We start from the raw sequence: 12,693 nt of genomic DNA on the forward strand, positions 1-12,693 counted from the left end.
TGCCATTTGCTACGACGTGGATGGAACTGGAGGGTGTTATGCTGAGTGAAATAAGTCAGTCAGAGAAAGACATGTATCCTAGGACCTCACTGATATGAGGAATTCTTCATCTCAGGAAACAAACTGAGGGTTGCTGGAGTGGTGGGGGGTGGGAGGGACGGGGTGGCTGGGTGATCGACATTGGGGAGGGTATGTGCTATGGTGAGCGCTGTGAACTGTGCAAGACTGTTGAATCACAGATCTGTACTTCTGAAACAAATAATGCAACATATGTTAAGAAAAAAAAAAGAAGAAGAAGATAGCAGGAGGGGAAGAATGAAGGGGAGTAAGTCGGAGGGGGAGACGAACCATGAGAGACCATGGACTCTGAAAAACAAACTGAAGGTTCTAGAGGGGAGGGGGGTAGGGGGATGGGTGAGCCTGGTGATGGGTATTAAAGAGGGCACATTCTGCGTGGAGCACTGGGTGTTATGCACAAACAATGAATCATGGAACACTACATCCAAAACTAATGATGTCATGTATGGTGATTAACATAACAATAAAAAATTAAAAGAAAATGAGGAGGAGAGTAAATATAAATTAGAACAGAAGTTCAGAGACAGAAGCTAAATATCTCACAAGAACTTTCATGCTCTTTGTAAAAAGATAGCTTTTGAGAAAATTTTTAAAGCTGACTACTATCATTTGAAGTGTTTTTGTAATGGAAATATTTGGTTAATTCAATCTCTGATTCACATTTAAAAGACAGAGGGAAAGGTCATCCTTGAAGCTCCAGAGCCAGGCCAATGGGTTCAGATTAGTGTGCATGAGTGGGGGCCGCTAGGACCCCCAGTGACGTGACCCCATGGCTCCCTGGTGAAAGCCTCCATCCGAAGGGCGTTGTGTGGAGGTACGAGGAGGATCAGTCACACGTCTGACTCGTGCAGAGGAAGCATTATGTAAGAAATAGCTATCAGATTTCACATTTTTAATATTGCAGTTTAAGACATTTTTTAACAAACTAAAAATAAGAAGCAATTTCAGGAAAAAAAGTTATAAAAGAAAGTCAAGGACGAAAGAGAAATTTAAGTTAGAGAAGTTTTGCTATGTGTTCTTATACCTTTTATGGTTGTTTGATGTTTTAAGGGAACGAGGCTCCATTTACATATTTGGAAGTTCAGAGTTTACAGGAGGTGGATGCTTTTTTCACTGGCCACAAGGCTTTGTGAGAATAATGACTCAGTGACATATATCTCAAAAAAACCCAAATTACTTCTTTTGAAAAGCTGGTTTCAAATTCCTCAAATTGAAAAAGACCTAATTTTTATCTGATTAATAATTAATGCCCATGCTTCCAAAATGTCAAGCTTTTCCAAACTTAAATGCCATTTTTCTGAAAGTTCTGAAAATTGTTCATTTTCCCTACTCTTCCTGCTACTTCTTGACATCTAACTTCTTTCTGTGAGTCCCTTGGAGACTAACGCAACCAAGCATGACTTTTCAGTAATTTCAATACACCCTCACTCACTTTCACATGTTTCTGTTTATATTCCCTCATGTTGAATAAAATTGGTATCGGAATAGGCATAATATTTATCTCCTCAAAAACAATCTGGTTCCTTCATCGGGACGGTTTGTCTGCTGGCTTCTAGTCACACAATTTACCTACTTAGGGCCCCTCCCCATTATTTCCATGGTGGAAAGAGAGCCAGGTTTAGAGCGCAGAGCAATATAATGAAATTTTATTTCTGAAAAGTCTGCAAAAATGTAGGCAAGGTCAATGGGTGCCAGAATGATTTTGAGTTATGGTATAGAAGACAAAATATCCTTTCTAAATTCTTACCTTGGGACAATCTGTCTTTGCAAAGGCCTATGAGAGGGTCAGAATAGTAAAGAACATCATAACACGGGCTGTCCCCAAATACCACAAGTTTCGCTAAAAAAAAAAAAAAAAAAAGAACCCTGGAGAGGCAGAGGTAAAGAACCTTTTGAATGGTCATCAAAGTACGACTTGCTTCTTATCACTGCATACTGTTACTGCCCTGTAAACAGTGGGGCTGTCTTATTATTTGTAAATCCCTAATCGGTTACTTGTTCCTTTATGCTAATAAGTGAGGTTCCAATGAACCCGTGCCGCCGCTGTTTCTTGGCTGATTCTGAGTTCTCCGTGTTACTTTTCATGTTACTTGAGATTGCATTTATGCTAATAATATTCTAAACTAATAACCATATGTTTATGGAGCAGCAAGAATGAATACAATATGAGTTAATGAGATAATACAATGGTCTAGAAAATTGCTGACATAATGTGAAATATCAGCTTATTATAATTTCCCCCCCATCTTCCTGGGACTACATTAAGGATCCAGATGCTGAGTTGAGCAAAGCTAGTGTCTTGAAGGTCATATTATTTATCATTTCCCTCTTGGTGTCTCGGTCTCTTCATCTTGAAACCTGTGATAAAAACCCATACGGGGTGAACACTCAGCGAGCTTGAGAAGAGGTGCTGCTTTTGAAATTATTCCGAGAGGATGTGCTCCACATGTGCATATTATTTACGGCGTCACTTCCATCTTCCTTTCTGATCATCCCACAGAATAGCTCAGGGGAGGCCTGAGGCACAAGGATTATAGACCTTTCTCTCTGTTATCCCCTTAATCACGATATGAACCAAAGCCAATGACGTGTGATTTCCACAAACGGATGGCGTCAGACATCCAAGGAAGTCGTGAGGGTCCTAACTGAGGACAAGACCTGGCCCTTTCACTTCCAGAGCCCAGAAACCCATGGGGAGACCACAGGTAAATAATTGCAAAACCATGCATTGTTGCATTAGAATATCAACATGAGCAAAGGGAGCAGTGCGTGAGGGGCTCATAAACTTGTCTGAGGCATAAGGGAACGAGACATTGATCACCTGGTATTTGAGTTATGTTTTTAAAAAAAATAGAGCTTGGGGGCCCCGGGTGGCTCAATCAGTGAAGCGTCTGCCTTTAGCTCATGTCATGATCTCAGGGTCCTGGGATCCATCCCGCATCGGGCTCCCTGCTCACTGGGGGAGTCTGCTTCTCCCTTTCCCTCTACTGTTTCCCCTGCTTGTGCTCTCTCTCTTTCTCTCTCTCTCAAATAAATAAATAAAATCTTTAAAAAAAAAGAGAGCTTGGAGTTCACCATGAAGATGGGAAGACATTCTGTGCTGTACAGATACATTCTTGTTCTGGGAGTGGGTGGTGAGTGCTATGGCTAGGTAGTTCAGAAAATATTCTGGATAAAGATAGGGTTGTGATAAGTTCAAGATCTACTCTGTATGTGATTGGAAGCCAGGTAAGGGTGTTCTAAGCCCAGGGATGAGATAAAGCCCTGTAAAATCATGACTGTAGAAACCAGAGTCAACTATTGAAACCTATTGCCACAATCAGGTGCAAGATAAATTAGGGCAGGGGAATAACAATAATTAGGTTCATATTTAGGAGTGTGCATCACTTCGACGCAAATAAGAGTAATTTGAACAGAGAACAAGAGGAGTTTGCTTTAGATATTATAATTTACAAAAAGGAAGTCAGCAGTTTAGCACACAGTGGAAGGAAATATCTACAGATACTTTGCTGGTCCAACTACTGTGTCAACTTATTAAATGAGCTCTTACCAGGATGCGGGGTATGTGTGTGTGTGTGTGTGTGTGTGTGTGTGTGTGTGTGTGTGTGTTGGAGTGAAAATCACTTCTGAATAACAATCTGGTGAAGGAAACCTCCCGAGAGCTTCTCCTCATGGCACAATAAAAAATGCAAATAAAATGTGGGGCCGATATCAACATTTGACAATTTGGGAACCCTTTTTCTCAGCAGTACCTGGGAAGTTTAATTGAGTATTTTATGGCCACGATACCTTGGCTTTCCCAGGAGGTCACTGGACAAAGATTTACCAGCTGCAACATTTTAGGTCTCTGGAATAAAACCCGTCTTGCGTGGGGATTGGAAAGGTGAGCAGGCACGTTTGCTGCTGCTGGTTTCATCCCAAAGGCCAGTCGGCCATTGCTGACACCTGTGCTTCGGTGTCCTTGGTCTGCTTTTGGCATCTGCAGTAGCTCACATTACTCTTTTCTTTTTCTTTTTAAAGGTTTTATTTATTTATTTGAGAGAGACCAAGAACACAAGAGCAGGGTGAGGGGCAGAGTGAGAAGCCGAATCCCCACTTGAGCAGGGAGCCCAATCTGGGACTCAATCCCGGGACCCTGAGATCATGAACTGAGCTGAAGGCAGACGCTTAACCAACTGAGACACCCAGGCACCCCTCACATTACTCTTTGACAGTTGGTTGCAACTGCCCCCTGCCTTTTTAATTCTCTTGGGGCTCGGTTCTTTTGAACAGGGATGTTCCATTTCTGCCTCTGAAAAGTATCTTTGAAAAACAATCCATCCAAACTCAAATGACAGAGCACCTGACAACCTCGTAATGGTTGTACCGCCATACTAGACTGATGGCTGGCATGCTCAACCCCAGTTCTGATCAGTGTGCCAAACGGCACACTTCTGATTCCCTTCCCCCTGAGCAACCCCCAACATGGTTGCAGGAAATTACCTTGCCTTCGCTGTGGCTGGGGCCCGGACCTCCAGGAGGAAAATAGGAGAGGAGGCCAGGCTGTGTCCTGGGCCTCGCCTTGACCACTGCTTGAGGGCAGCCCAAGCTGGTGTCAGACCCTGGAAGAAGTCTGGTGGGTAAGGTGTAGCTGTTCCTCCATCCTCCCTCGTTCTCTGGATCAAACACATCCGTCCTCTGACCCAGAGCCTCTTGGTCCCTCCTTGCTTTCGGCCGGGGCAAGAGGGAATGGCTCTGGGCAGGTGTCCACCCACACCACTCTGACAGCGTCTTGTTCAAAGCATGCACTGGGTGTAAGTCTCTGTCCATGGCACCTCCTCTGCTAGCATCACCTGCAGACAGCTTTACAAAATGTCCCTTGTACCAATATGGCGGTCACATATTTCATGATATTGTCAATTGCATGACCACGTCAGCCCAAGAGACCATCTTCCACCATCTCACATTATGCATTAGTTTCTGATGTTAAATCGGGAGGCCCCTGTTGCTCAAACCCCACGCATTCACAAGGAAGGCCTGGAGATAACAAGGTGACCAGAAAAATGTTTATCCTGATAATGGGATTAACGCCGAGGCTCTGCTGAGTATCCCTGGTGGGTAACAGCTATCACAGGTTGTCGATCGGAGGGTTAATCACCGCCCCGGCTCCAGGCAGCCACGCTGGACAGGGACACCTGAAAGCTCACACCTGGTTTCTCCTGCATTTCTCCTTGTGCTGCTGGGTTTGATCCCCAACCTTCCAGCGCCCTAAACTAGAACTGTGGGCATAACAGCTTCCACTGAGTCTGTGAGTCCTTCTAGAAAATCACGGAATCTGAAGGTGGTCTTAAGGACTCCTAACCCAGAGAAGGACACCCAGGGATAGCTACTGGTGGTTGCTCAAAGGAGCCCACTCTCTTCGCTTCTCTTCTTTCTCCACAGAAACAAAACAGAAAACCCATCTCTGTTGTTGATCCTCCAACTCTAGCTGATAATTATTTTTTTAAATCCACTACATCCTCATCTCCTGCCATGCTTGGGAAGTAACTAGATGGTCTGTTGGTGGGGGGGAGACTACAGTTTGGAAATCTCTTTCCTGGGCTTTAATGTGGCATGAAATGTCATGTGAAATGCATTCTTCTGGGGCAATCTTATGTGTCTTAGTACCAACATGATTTGTAATTCCCATTTCCCGTGAGCACAAGGCATTCGACCTCATTTTAGCTTACTTACCACTTACCTCCCTGTGTCCAAATTCCATCCCCCTGGGGCTAAGGCTTCCACCTGTGAATTTTAGGGGACACAATTCAGTCCACAAGAATAACTTCAAAGCCTTTGTCATTTCTTCTTTTTCTCCTCTGTGATATGTAGACACTTAGCCTAGGAGTATAGTCTATGTACTTTGACATGGAAGGTTAAAAAAAAAAATATATATATATATATATATTTGCTGTCTTTGGGGGAAAACCTTGCAGCAAACTTACCACTATGGATGTGACCCGCACTCCCTAGGATTTCAATTTGCTATGATTGCATTAGTCAGCTTTAAGTGCCCTGCTAAGATTTCTCTCTTCAGCAGAAACTCTTTTTTTATTCTAGTTATTATTAGTTTTTGCTGTTAAATCACAAATGAATGGATTCATCCATTTTTCAGCTTATTGTGAGCACCCACTGTTTGGCTGTCACTCTGCTTGATGTAATGGTGAGTTTTAAGATGCATCATACACTCTCCTTGCTTTTATGCTAGTGGTGAAGGGATCAAGTGCACTACAATCCCATAATGGTATAATATAGGTATTCACAAGGTGCAATTCAATTGATTACATGTCATCATATTACCTCGTTAGGATTTCAAGAATATCAGTTTTAATAGGAAGGCCCCCATGGGCTTCTTATTAACACAGAGAAGGAGGAAACTGGTCAAAACTGAAATGTTTTCTGCTATTCACACCTTTAAGCAAAGTTCAAAGGAGAACATTTTGTCAGAGATGCGTATCCATCACCTTGTACCCCAGAATCCCACATGCTGAGCCATCCAAACCACCCAGTCCTTGGAGAGCAAACTTGAGACGTCTCTGTCACCAGCCTGTCGGTGATGTGATGAAGCCTTCTCCATCCCTGCCTGTTTTTTATTTTTATTGATTTATTTATTTTTTGAGTACAATTGACACAAGATGTTACATTAGTTTCAGGTGTATAACAGAGTGATTCCGTTTCTCTGTACCTTATGCTATGCTTACCACCAGTGTAACTAGCTTCTGTCACCCTCCAGCACCATCCCAATATACTGACTGTGTTCCCTGTTCTGTGCCTTTCATCCCGCGACTTGTTCACTCCGTCGCTGGAAGCCTGTGCTGCCCCCTCCCCTTCTCCCGTTTCGTTCATCCCCCTTCCCCCTCCCTTCTGGCAACCATCCTTTTCTTCTCTGTCTGATTCTGGGTCTTTTGGGTCTGATTCTGCATTCTGTTTGTTTACTCATTTGCTTTCTCTGTTTTTTTAGATTCCCCATATCAATGAAATCAAACAGTATCTGTCTTTCTCAGTCTGGCTTATCTCATTTAACATAATACCTTCTAGGTCCATCGTGTTGTCTCAAATGGCAAAAATCTTATCCCTTTTTATGGTTGTGTAATATTCCATTGCATAATACATACCGCCTCTTCTTTATCCACTTGCCCATCAATGGACGCTTAGGTTGCTTCCATGTCTTGGCTATTGTAAATAAAGCTGCAAGAAATATAGGGATGCATATATATTTTTAAATTATGGTTTTCATTTGCTTTGGGTAAATACCCAATTTTCTGTACCCATCTTATACCCAACACATGTAAGCTTCATGAGTGCAAATATTAGTATTTATATTATTTGTGTAATAAACATATAAATTTTTCTATATTATTATATTTTATATAGACACAAATCTACATATATAATTTCATCTACATTATTTATTGTTTTATCCCCAGCAGTTAGCAGTGCACTGTTTACTACATAGAAGTTAATGAATACAAGTTTTTTTTTAAGATATATTTATTTTTATTTTAGAGAGAGAGAGTGAGCAAGGAGAGAGGCAGAGGGAGAATCCTCAAGCAGACTCCCCGCTGAGCACAGAACCTGACTTGGGGCTTGATCTCATAACTCTTGAGATCATGACCTGAGCTGAAATCAAGAGTTGGAAGCTTAACTGACTGAGTCACCCATGTGCCCCAATGAATACCTGTTTATTCAATAAATTAATGAGTGAATGGACAAACACACAAGTTAAACGTTCCTTGGCTTGTAGCACTCAGTTATAAACTCTAAAAAATTCCGTAAGGAAATATGCAAAATCTCAGCATAAATGTCAACTTTTGAGTCATTATTCCATGAGTGAAAGCTACGGGAAAATTACACTAGAAATATTCTAATGTAGAATAGAGTTTTCATTACCAGTAGGTAAAAATTCAGGATTACAGGGAGCTGAAACAGTGCTTAACATTGGGGAAAATGGGGGAATGACCATCTGCTAAAGTACTTTTATCTACAAAGCTCTGTCACTTAAGTGAGGGGCCCATAAAAATGTCTCTAATGTTGGCTAATATCTCTGAATAATATGGTTCAAATAATGGCACTCAAATAAGGATCTTTCAAAGACACTGGCAATATTGATTGCTCATGATATTCTAAATGCCTTCTATGTGTTCATTTATTAAAGTTGGCCTCTTGATTTTCCCCAGGTTTACTCACCGAGGACCTGAGTTACAGCAATGTTAGAAAGTTCACACAGCCAGAAAATGATAGCACTGGGATTCCAACCGAAGAAATCCCGCACCCGAGCCAGTTTTCTCAAATATAGTGATTTTCTTCACGGCAAACACAAAAAGCATATCTTGTATGTCTTATTGCATAATGGTTGTGCATATATGTAAAATCAGTGCTGGCTGGTGGGTGAATTTACCAGTGTGGTCACACATTCTTTAATTGCTTGTGTACAATATGCTTTAATATTGCTGACATTCTTTCTAAATCTTATGCAGCATTATTATTTTCAAAAACTTTCAAGTCACTTAAAACCTGGAGGAGGAGGAAGAAAGGCAAACACATAATTAGCCCAGGGCAAAAATTATTTAGTTGCATCATGAAGCATGACCCAAACCTGCCACCTTGGGAATGATTTCACATGAAATTTAGTTTCTTTTCTTTAAGTATTTCCTCTTGTGCTGCAGATGTATGATCAGCATTATTTCAGGTCTTACTACTTGTTTATAAACATTTATCTTGTAATGGAAAATTTAAATAGAGATCAGCTCTGATGTATTGTAAATCTAGCGGTCTAAAATTGCTTTGTAGAACTTGGTGATTTATCCAATTAGTTAAATAACACCCTTAGAGCGGTGCAAAGATTTATTGACTTTTACTATTTGAGATATTCATGCAAACAACCTTCAAAAATACCTATTTGTAAACATTTTAATCACAAGATCTATGCCATTACTCTGTGGCGGGCTGTGTGGGGAATATTAAGTTGCTAAACACTAAATCATCCTTAATAGCTAAACACCAGAGCTGGCTTTTATCTTCAGAACGAATTTCCTTCCACTGCATTTTCAGGGATAGTTTGATGAAGGAAATGCCAAGCAGTGAAATCTCTAACCACCTTTACCTTGCAGAAATGCATTAATAGCATCAGACGCATGAGGCAGTAATCGACAGAAAACATGACAAAACTTAATCACCAGTTTCTGGTTTTAGAAAACTAATTTGTGCTCATTCTATAATTCTGGAGACATCGTCCAAAGATTCTTTGAAGGAGAGTTTTATTATAAATAACGTAAGGGCCCCAGACAGACATCATTTTTTCCATAAATTGCTCATGTAATAGACTAATGGATCAAAATCAGAAAATTATGTCCGAGACTAACAGTGCCGTAATTAACCACAGACACGGGAGTTTAAATAACCATTGTAAATATAATTGCTCTGTTGAAGCAAAGTGACCAAAAAGCAAGCCTTGAGGATGAGATGAAAGCATGGTTTTGTTTTCAGTTTTAGTATTTTTCAACTGAAGAGAAAAATCTATAAAAGTAAGCTGGATGCGTGAACATAGATAAAAGCCAACCAGAAGAGTGAGACCATCACTCTCTACCTACCAAACAGGTACAGAAAATAAAGCAAACAATTAGAATCTAAAAGAAAACTAGAACATTTTATGGGGGGAAAAATAGAGGCTAAAGACTACAGACAATGAACGTGCAATTAATTCCTTAAGAAAAATGAGGCCAGTGAAATATCTATTTGGGGACAGTCTATTAAATATTTTATGAGGAAAAATAATTTAGTTTAGATAAAATTTACTGAGCAGTTTTGGTGTTCTCTGCAAGTTGCTGGGTGCTTTTTGATTCAAAGTACTTTTTTGTTAACAAAATTTTCTCACACCTTCCCGTAGGGTCTAAGCAATTGGGTGGAGGAGGCATGCCCAGGACAGTATATTAGGGTGACACCCCTGGGGTGGTGGCTGTCAGAAGTACGTGAGATTGTGTGAATGCTCTGTTGGCCAAGAGATTACATGAGTAAGCATATGAGTAAGTGTATCAGGTATAATGGGAGCCAGGTTGCAGAAGGGAGTTAAAAACAAAGACATGAATAAGGCTAGGAGTAACCGTGTGGCATCGGACTAGTATCCCAAGGTCAAGGCGTGATTTCATGGTTGTTACAGATAAATATGGAAACAGATTGGATATATGTGTGTGTGTGTGTGCACATGAATTTCTTTTCTGGCTCTGTGTAGGAGGGACCAGAAGTCATGCCATCCCAACAGCAAAGAATGAGTGATCCTTCATATCAGGGCTAGGGCAGAGAAAGTACGAGATGACCCTGGAATGTCTTGTGCCGGGCAGGATGTGAGGAAGCACTCAAAGCATGATGAGATGTGTCAGGAGGACAAATGAGCTAGCTGAAAAGATTCCCACTGGCCAAGTCTGGGACACACTGAGCTTCCAATAAATAGTAGTGCATTGTGACACATTGAGGTAAATACGAATCTATGAGTCTCTACTGATATACGTCAATACATGGGGGAGAGACATGAGCTCTAACGGGAGATTACCAACTAGTTAATATAAATGAGATGATAGAGGGGCACCTGGGTGGCTCAGCTGGCAAAGCGTCTGCCTTCAGCTCAGGTCATGATCCCAGAGTCCTGGCATCGAGCCCTACCTCTGGCTCCCTGCTCAACAGGGAGTTTGCTTCTCTCTCCCTCCGTCCCTCCCTTGTGCTCACAGTCTCTCTCTCAAATAAATAATAAAATAAAATCTTTAAAAAAAAGGTCCTTGTTGAGATATTGGTAGGAACTGCATTAAACTTACAGATCAGTTAAAGGAGAAGCAGTGTCTTGCCAATGTGTGTCTTCCAATTTGTGAACACAGTGTGTCTCTGGTCTACTTCAGTCTCCTTTCATTTCTTTTAAATTTTGCAATTTTTACATTACAGCTTTAGCATACAATTTTACAATTTACATGATCCTGGACATGTTTTCTTAAATTTATACCTATGAGTTTCATTTTTGTTAATGTAGATGGTATTGTGTTTTTTAAAATTCTTGCATGCACTTGTTTGTTGTTAGCATATAAATATACAATAGATTTTTGTGTGTTACCTCGCCTTACCAAACTCCCTCAGTAGTTCTGGGAGTTGTGTTTTGTGAATTATGTGGGCTATTCCGTTAGACAATCAGGCCATCATCTGCAACTAGTGACAGTCTTGTTTCCTCTTTTCAAGACTATGTGGCTTTTATTTTTCTTGACTTCTTGCAATGGCTAGAACTCGCAGTACTCTATTGAATAGGGGCAGAGAGAATAAATATAACTGCCTTGTTTCTGATCTTTGAGGGGAAGTGCTTAGTCCTTTGCTGTTAAATATGATGCAGCTGTAAGGTCTTTCTAATAGATTTCTTTATGATTGAGCAAGTTTCCTTCTATTCCTAATTGTTAAAGTAAATAAGGAGCTGTAGACTGAAGTAGCGCTAATGCATTGGCAAAAAAAAAAAACAAAAAAACAAAAACTAAAATAACAAAATCTAAGCCAGAGTCAACTCCTAAAAATGCCTCCAGGTTCAGACATCGGAACCTAAGAACAACCAATCACAACCAACTAACTAGGCTTTCCCAAATAAGGCAACCATTTAAGCTCTAGCCGATCAAATATTTCGCTTGCCTCTCTTGTGCATAGCTCTCTAAAAGCCTCTCCCCTAGAGCCTGCCCATGGAGTGCTCCTATGTTTTCTCAAATAAACTCCTGAAATATTTAAAGTGCCTCAGTTTATCTTTTCAAATAGTAAAAGAGGGGTCCCTGGGTGGCTCAGTCGGTTGGGCATCCAACTTTTGATTTTGGCTCAGGTCACGATCTCAAGGTCATGAGATCAAGCCCCCTGTCAGGCTCTGGGCTGAGCATGGAGCCTGCTTGGGATTTCTCTGTCTTCCTCTGCCTTTGTCCTTCCTCCCACCTCCCTGCCCTTGTTCATGTGCTCTCGCTCTCTCTCTCAATCAATCAAATAAATACATACATAAATAAATAAAAATAAAATAGTAACAAAATTTTTAACACAAATGGATGGATTTTGCTAAGTGCTTTGCCTGCTTCAATTTACAGAATAATGTGATTTTGCTTCTTTAGCCTATTCATACATTGTATTACAGTGACTGATCTTCAAATGTTGAAACAACCTTGCATACCTGGAATAAATCCCACTTAGTCGTGTGCTATTAATCTTTTCCCACATCGTTGGGTTTGGTTTTCTAAAATTGTGTGGATTTTTCCATCTAAGTTCATGAGAAACACCAGACTGCAGGTTTTTTGTGGGTATTTGCTGTCTCTTTCTTATCAGGTTTTGATATCAGAGCCATACTGGTCTCAAAATGAATCAAGGAGCATTACCTCTTCTTGTATCTTCTTGTAGATTTTGTGTAAAATCTGCATTAGTCCTTTGGAGAAATTTGCTAGTGAATACCAGCGGGCCTGGGAATATTTTTTTTGTAATTTTTAAAATTATGAGTTCAGTTTTCTTAATACTTATAAAGCGATGCAAATTATCTTCTTTATAGTCAGTGATTTGTATTAATTTGTGCTTTTAGAGGAATTGGTCCATTGGTTGTACAATTTG

The sequence above is a fragment of the Callorhinus ursinus genome, unplaced genomic scaffold (genome assembly GCF_003265705.2).
Source record: "Callorhinus ursinus isolate GAN/ISIS: 27379988/994484 unplaced genomic scaffold, GSC_fseal_2.0 scaffold60, whole genome shotgun sequence".
Classification (NCBI taxonomy): Eukaryota; Metazoa; Chordata; class Mammalia; order Carnivora; family Otariidae; genus Callorhinus; species Callorhinus ursinus.